This window comes from Pseudochaenichthys georgianus, unplaced genomic scaffold, assembly GCF_902827115.2.
Source record: "Pseudochaenichthys georgianus unplaced genomic scaffold, fPseGeo1.2 scaffold_515_arrow_ctg1, whole genome shotgun sequence".
Lineage (NCBI taxonomy): Eukaryota > Metazoa > Chordata > Actinopteri > Perciformes > Channichthyidae > Pseudochaenichthys > Pseudochaenichthys georgianus.
Genome location: NW_027263076.1, coordinates 105,962 through 112,128, shown reverse-complemented (window position 1 = coordinate 112,128; position 6,167 = coordinate 105,962). Strand labels below are relative to the sequence as shown.

Sequence of the window (6,167 nt, the reverse complement as noted above, 5' to 3'; positions counted from 1 at the left end):
ACCCGTCCCCGATAGACTATATAATAAATTAGGCATACATCAGCTCACCCTGTGTGTGTGTGTGTGTGTGTGTATGTATGTGTGTGTGTGTGTGTGTGTGTGTGTGTGTGTGTGTAATCCTTAACAAGCCTCACCTGTGCTTTGTCGTTAAGTGGAATATAAAGCAGCTGCTGATGTCTCAGTTAATCATCCATTCCCCTTCCTTTTAGACTTGTGTTTTTGTTGGAAGGTGTGCTGGACTTTGCCAAGCTCTGATACTGACTGTATTCTTTGTGGTTTTACTGCAACATGCTGAGGCTTGGGAACATGTAAGTTACATTTCTTGTAGATTTCTTTCTATGTGTGTACTTAATTGTCTCTAAATGATGTGTTTTATGTGTTCAAGTTTGTTATGGATGGCTGCAGCTATCATCTTGTGTCAAGCCAGGCCTAATGTGAAGCTAAATTCGCTGTCAAGTAAGCTTCAATTCTCATCAAGTCATTTTACACAGCATATTAAGTCGGTTTACATTCTCCTCACAAGCCTTTTCTTTTAACAGGCAGTGGGTTAAGGTCTGACTGTGCCGCAAATGTAATGAGACTGTCGTTGGACAAGGCTTTAGCAGTGGGAAACCAGCTTGAGGTGGAGGCTATCAGTAAGTATGAACTGCTAATAATGCAGCTGATTGGTTCATCACTGAGGAAAGGGGTCCCTGACGAAGCTTATTGTCTCCCCTCAGATGGCACCAAGCACATTTTGCTAACACCTAGCATGGCTGCTCGGTGTGGATACAGCATGGAGTCTGACCCGTGGGGTAACACCAGAATCTACACCTCCCTCATGGGCTGCTTTGTGGACAACAAGGTTTGTTTGAGCTAAAGTGGTTTAACAGCATTCAATGTAATTTTCTACCAAGTGTAGCTGTGCTAATTCTGTCTCAAGTGACTGAATTAATGGCTCAACAAACAAACCCCTTACCGTTAAAAGACCCAAAGTACATTTCCCTTTTTGTTTGGTACATCCCTAAAATATTAGCACTGCCCCACTCAAAACTGTATTCCTCAATGAATCTACTGGGTACTTTCTGGACTTGTTTGTTACATTCACAAATATCCTTTATACTTCAAATGTGTCCCTGAAGGCAAGGATATTACATGTTCAATGACAAAGAAGCTGGAACCAAAGAATATTGGGGAGTTTCACTTAATTTTTTTTTTTTTATATTTTTAGGATGATGCTACATTTAACGTTGGCTTGAGACTCCAGATGTACGGAGAGAATCCATCAGACGTGGTCAGTCATGACGTGTCTCAGACTTGCAGCTACACTCGCTGGGCCTCCAGGGAGATCCTCTGCGACAGGAACTACATGGAAGTAGGTCATCTTTACATTGACGAGTCCACCATCTTGTGTGTATGGAAATGAATGCTAAAACCAACTTTTTCTGTTTTAGGTTTCGCACCACATGGCTAACCTTGATGCTGAAGCTAAGGGTCAGACTCGGGATGGTAAAGACGAGAAGCTCAACGCCAAGCTTGAAGTATGTTGAATTAAACCGTAAGATTCTACAGTTTAATTCCACCCTACACCAATGAGGATTTAATTATTATGTGTTCTTTCCTGTAGGCCTCTGGCGCATCACAAGGTATCTGGAAGATGACGTTTTACACCCCAGAACCAGTGGCCATGGTGTTGCAAGAGGCTGAACAAGCCGGCTACGCTGCCAAAACTACCTCTAGTCGTCTGGTTATGCGAAGCCCGTACAATACAGCAGAGACTTATTCAGAGGATGTAAGCAACACACTCCTATACAGTGTTTCTTTCCTTTCCCTCGTCAATTATATTAAACCTCTCTTCTCTAGGTGGCTGGAGTCCCCATGGAAGTGGTCAGGGTGAGAGCCACAGGGTCTGAATGTAGTGAACTTGGCAGCTGCGTGTCCCAAAGGTGAGTCCTGAGCAACATATTGCCTTCACAGTGAGCTTAATTGTTGCACAGTTAACCTCAACAGCTCCATTTTGTCATCAACAGGTGGCGTCCTCTTCACCGAGGATATGATCTCTTGGCACGTACCTCGCCGTGTGACTCCTCTGTTGGACGGCAGAATTACAGTCTCAGAAATGCACATGGGAATCAACGGGCAGAAGCTTGATAGATCTCAGATGGCCGCACGGGGGTACACACTGAGCACCACAGACTTCCACATCGTCGTCGAGATCCCAGTGGGCTCGCCTGATGGTTACTACAAGGTTGGGGACATCTCTAGATTAGAAATGCAAGAGTCACTAGTGCATCTGCATGTTTTACTGAAATGTCATGAATTATTGCAGAGCCATGCCCCAGATTACCAGTACCACATCACCTACTTTGTGGAGCCCATGCTCGAGGTACTGTGGAGGGAAGATGACACCCAAGATGATACCAGATACAAGGTTTTGTTCCCCATCATGACCCCTCTGATGCCTCAATCTCCCCAAATCCAGGATGGTAAGTCACATTTTCTAGTAGGTATAAAAAAAAAATGACATTTGAACTTGGGCTTGCTCGGATATATCCCAAAGACTGCTAAACCCATTAAATAAAGTCTTCAGTTTTTGCAAAATGGTGTTTGGATGGGATTTGAAGCAAAGTACAAAATCTACTTTTGCTTACAAAGGGCACTTTTTTTTTTTTTTTTTAATGGCACTCAATCCAACTACTCAATGTTTCTCTATCGATGTTGAGGCTGGTTTAGAAGTTGTAAACCTGCAACTTTCTGTTCCTCAGACACTGTCCCAGAGACTCGGGTGTTCAGCGTTCTCTTGGGAACCTTCCTCATGACGTTGAGCTGGGAACATCACCTTCTCCACCGGGGTCGTCACTGTTGTGGAGAGCAATGCCAAAGGCTTCACAGTCCAGGAACACAGCTTGGCTAATGGCTCCAAGAGCTTCTCTCTTCAAGTGCCCTTTGATGCCGATGTTGTCTTAAAACATGTATGACATTATAGGTTCAAAATATCACTTTGTACCAGCATATTTTCAGTGTTGCTGAGCTTTTATTTCATTTGTTGCAGAATCCTGAGCGCTTGGTTACATCCTACTTCCTCCCTTTGATCTTTGGGTTGATCGTCCTGCCTGAAGAAACTCCTTTTGGTCTCCCGGTCGACCTGCAGGCCTCTCTGCAGGATATTGGTGAGATCATATTGAATTTGCTTTTGACAATATCTTCATGCAAATTGTGTTTTCTAAAATTAAATATAACGTATTGGAGTAAAAGCAACACAATCAAATGGATAATGCCTGTTTTGCTGCTCTAGTGCTACCCATCATGGCTGGCACCTGTGACCAGAACCAGTTTCACATCAGCGTGAAGTTCGGGAGTCACGGCTCTAATTTCAAGGCCACCGTTGGACCTCGAGAGCTGACGGCTGAGATGGCTGAAGACTACAATTTCTATGAGAACGGCACACAGCTCAGCCTCATTCTGCCATACACTGCCAAGGACGCGGATTTCGAGGTATGTCAAAACTACAAAATCCCACCATAGATCTTCTGCATTGGCTAACTTTACTTTCTTTTCCACAGCTGCTCACTGCAGAATCAGTCAAATCCAGAATTGACCTGCTTCTGTTGGATCGTGCAAACGAGTGGGTGCTTGCTGATCTCTATCTGTCTTGCTACTTCCCCTTGAAAGCAACAGGTAAGATGGAACATGTAAGTATATGTGCTGCTTTAATTGATGGATGTGTGTTGCTTTACACTGCCTGCTTCTTCCTCCAGAGTGCCACCCCAATGGCACAATGACCGCTGTGGCTGTGAAGGTTGAATCGACTCGTAATCTGAAGCCAAGTCAGCTGACGCTAAAGGACCAGTCCTGCACACCACAGTTCAGCGATGATCACTTTGCATATTTCTCCTTCAGTGTAGATGCCTGTGGAACCACCAGAACGGTGAGTGTGAATCACATTTAAATATCAAAAGGGTTTTTTGTCAAATGTTAATGCTTGTTTGTTGTTAAATAGTTCTTTGACAACTACATGATGTATGAAAATGAGATCCGCCTGTCTTACAACAATGCCAAAGCAGCAGCCAACACATCACCAGTTGATCCCGATTACAGGTAAAATATTTGATTCTGTATAATTGGAGATGAACACCTTCAATGTATGCATTTATATATCATTTTTTTTCCCCCAATAGGCAAACCATTTCCTGCTTCTATGTGGTCAATGAGACTCAGACTGTTGCCTTCAGCGCTAAACCAAGAACCTATGAGCCCGCTGCAGAGATCGGCACCGGGCAGCTGATGGTGCAGATGAGGCTTTCCCAAGGCATGGTGGAATTTTACAACATCTTGTTCATGCATACAAAACACTGTTTACAGGTCTCCTTTGAAAAAGAGACCAATGATCTCAAGGGACCGATCTGATTAAATAAAGGTTTGAAATGAAACTGTAAATGTCCAGGCTTCCTGTCTCTAACGGGACTCTTCTCCTGCAGATCCATCCTACGAGCTCTTCTACCAAGCAGAGGATTATCCAGTGGTGAAATATCTGCAGCAGCCTCTGTATTTTGAGGTGGAGCTGATGCATTCTACCGACCCGCACTTGGAACTCATTGCTGAGAACTGTTGGGCAACCCTTTATGAAGATGGGACATCTCTGCCAAGCTGGGACATCATTGTGGACAGGTAATGTTGTGCAAAACTACCGACTAACTACTCTCTTCATTTGTTTAACTGCTGCTTTATTTTAACTTTCGAATTCCTTCACTAGCTGTGAGAATCGCAACGACAGCTATGCAACCATTTTCCATCCCGTTGTGAGTGACTCCAGAGTTTTAGTCCCGTCCCACATCAAGCGCTTCTCTGTAAAGATGTTCACTTTCACTAAAGATGACGAGGTTCTGAAAGACCAGGTAAGACTTGTAAATCCAAATCTGGAGTCTTTTGGCCACTGCTGCATGTAGCCACGTGTAATAAATCATCCCGTCTGTCCACAGATCTATGTCCACTGTGATGCAGTGATTTGTGACGCAAGCAGCCAGGCAGATGGTTCCTGCAGAGGCCAGTGTGTGCATCCTCCAGGTCAGAGCTACTCAAGACCTGCAGGTGTAAAAAAGGGTAAGTGACCGAGTCTGAACAAATGTTGTCGATCTGGATGTGCAGTTGGTAATCTTTACTTGTTTTGCAGAGCGAAGAAGCACCGACTCAACACGCCAAGGCAGATCTCCTCTGGGGCGATTATTCTGTCTAACCTTTGAATATTTTCTACAAGTGTTTACGTTTTGTCATTTGCACCTTATGCAATTTTGTTCATTGTTTTGTTTGTTACCAGGGGAACAGTTTTATCAATGAATGTACTGCCTTTTATATTGATGGATGACAATAACGATTCGTGTATTTTAAAAAAAAATAAACGAATACAAAAAAGAAAAAATAGCCACATTTATTTATATAGTCGCTTTTATCAATGTGTTGCACCTTCTGTGGTCAATTGTAAGTGACATATTAATAAAAGCAGGTTCTGTGTCAACCAGTACCTTCATAACTCCAAGAAAATGCAGAGAAGCATCAACGTATGTAGAAATGATATCCTATATAATCAAGTCAAAATGATAAGTTGATTTAGGCACTAAATGAAAGACGTTCTGAAGTTGTTATTGCCCCGCCTACTTGAGACGCACTAAAACATGATAGGGCGTTTTTTTATTTGTGTGTTGTCACTTCCGCCTTTAGGAAACACAACGAACCTTAACAGAATTCACAGCCAATGGAGCAAGACAACCCTCAAATACTTGAAAATGCTCACTCTAAAAACTAGAACTTCAAATGTGCAGAACAACTGTATACAAAGTGTATCTCTTCCTACTTACAGTCCAGGTACTCTTTGTTCAATTTTTGGCGATGTCTGTAGGCTATTAGTGTTGCAACTTATTCTGCTACCCGTCAAAATCTGTGTCCCCGGTTAAAGCTAACGTCCATCGTGTTCTGTCACTTTGTCATTTCATTAAATGTATTGTTTTAGAGACTTTCAACGCTGTCATATTTCTACAGGGATTGTAAAGCCAGTCATTTGGCCACTGCTTACAACAACCACAGACAGAAAGTACCTCCGGGGGGATTTTGTTGAAGCGGTGGAGGCAGGGCCGACTTAATGCCTTATTTCACACTTCCATTACGTACACCGACAACCACCTCTTTGGGGTCGC

General features: G+C 43.2%; 1 pseudogene; it reads left to right on the top strand.

Moving 5' to 3' along the window:
• The first annotated feature begins 212 nt into the window (after nt 1-212).
• Nucleotides 213-5,305, top strand: LOC117442975 (uncharacterized; annotated as a pseudogene).
• Nucleotides 5,306-6,167: the final 862 nt, after the last annotated feature.